The sequence below is a fragment of the Dipodomys merriami genome, unplaced genomic scaffold, assembly GCF_024711535.1.
Source record: "Dipodomys merriami isolate MVZ:Mamm:240054 unplaced genomic scaffold, mDipMer1.0.p SCAF_968, whole genome shotgun sequence".
Lineage (NCBI taxonomy): Eukaryota > Metazoa > Chordata > Mammalia > Rodentia > Heteromyidae > Dipodomys > Dipodomys merriami.
In genome coordinates, this window is record NW_027206588.1 from 1 (window position 1) to 2,283 (window position 2,283).

The window sequence follows — 2,283 nt, forward strand, 5'->3', positions numbered from 1 at the left end:
TGGCTTTCTTTACTGGGTAAAAAGAGCCAGAGGCTGCTCCTCTCTACATCAGCCCTGACAATCAATGAAACACAGTAAACATAAACCCTGAGAATGGCTCCAGGCTGGGCTCTGTGAATGTCTCAGAAGCTAGCTCCTCAGGGAAAAGCTATTGTTTTCTGAAAGGCCTCAACTTTTCCCAGAACCCAACCTTTTCACAGCAACTCCAAACTAGAGGAAACAGCCATCTCCCTCTTTTGTGATACTCAAAGCAGATCTCCCTCCCACTGAACTAGCCTGGGAGGAGTATCACAAACTTCTGGGTAAACCAACAGAATTTTTTCTGCCTGCCCAAACAAACTGACTTAAAAAAACCAATCAAGCCACAGAAAACGAAACACCACAAGCAAACCAGAGACTCCACCAAGAGACTGGTTACTGACACAAGGGAGATACAGGATCTTCCCATCAACACCCCAAAAACAAAATCAAAGAAGTCTTTTTTTATATATTTTAAAATATTTACTTTTTAATTATAAAAAATTGTTTTTATTAATCTTTTTTCTTCCTCTTATAACTCTTATTTTAGGTGTATATGTGTGTATGTGTGCTTTTTAAAAAAATCTCTACTGACCTTTAGGTCTTTTTTGTTCTTTCTTTCACATTCGTTTTACTTTTTCATCTTTTGTTCTTTTTGCATGAATTATTTGTTGTTCTGCTTATCCTCATATATACCTGTCATTGATTATAAGACCTTATCCCCCATTGTGTACATACTTAATTCATAAATGTATTCCTCAATTCAAAACTGTTTAGTATTAAATTCCTTAATGGCAGTATTATCTATTTATACCTATACAATATTTGAAGTATTTTTAATTTATTTTTTATTGTGAAAATAATGTACAGAGAGGTTAAAATTACATGGGCAAGATAATGAGAATATTTCTTATCAAGCATGTAGCCTCCTCCTTTGTTTCCCCTTCTCTTCCCTTCCCAGCCTCCCACTGCCCCCCATTTAATCCTCCCCCCCCCCCACCAAATTTGTAAAGTTCGTTTTCGACATGACAACTTGTACTTCTCATTGTTGCTATGGGTCCACCTGTATCTGATTTAAATGACTTGTTTTTCCTCTTCCCCTCCACAAATTATTATTTTTTGGTTTTTCAGGTCTCCTTTCTATCCCTCCCCTCCTCTCATCCTATCCCCCTTCATCTCTCAATGTCACTTCTTTAAATTTTCATTACTTTTAAGAGTTTCACTTTTTAAATTTAAATATTTGTCTTTCCTTTTTTTTTCTTGTCCCTTCTTTTAATTTTTTTCTCTCTCCTTCCATTCTTTCCAATCCATTTCCCTCTTGAGAGTAGGACTTGGTTAATTTCACTCTCCTTTTGCCTTTCCACATCCCTCTAACCCTATTTTTCCACACCTTTCTCCCTAAACATAATAATTTCTGGTTTGTCAAATTCTTCTTTGCTATTCTTACCCCATTAATACATAGTTGTTTAATGTTGAATAGACTGTATCTCTTGAAATAGATTGTATCTGCAGACTTTTGACTATGCAATTACAGGACTTTGGTTGATGCTTGCCTTAAAATGGTGTTCTAGCACAAAACTAGCATTACTTTCATCCCAAATGGGCAGAACAAGCAAGAAAAACACAAGGAAAAATGGCAAGTCCGGGTATCTCAATTCCCACTCAAGATAATCAGGTGATAGAACAGATAATGAATAATCCAGAGGAGAGTTCCCATAAAGCTCTACAAACATTACTGGTAAACATGGTGAATGAAATGATTGAAACCCTGCAAAGGACTCAGTGTGAGCATGATAGGGAGAGAGAAGAGGCAAACCAAAGATCAAAACAGGAAGCTCATGGGCTTGAGGAAGATACTAAAAGGTTCATACTGGAATTGTGTGAGCAGGTTGAGAACACTTAAAGAGAAATAAAGGAATTGCGTGAGCAGGCTGAGATCAGACAAAGAGAACTACACAAGTTTCATGAACGTTAGAAATCTAATCAAAGAGTAATACAAGAATTGCAAGAGCGGGATGAGCATAGACAAAGATCAATAGAGGCATTCATGGAATCCATAAACAGGCACCTGAAAGGAGTCAGGGAGACCACAAAGAGAATGCTGAATGGAGCCCCACAGAAGCAATGGGAGTCCAAGGAAAACATAACCAATCAACCAAGTGATTTGAGAATAAACACTGAACACAAATTAAGGAAGTAAAGAATTTCATACAAGATCTAAAACAAAGCTCCAACAAAGATTTTGAAACCATAAAAACCGACCAA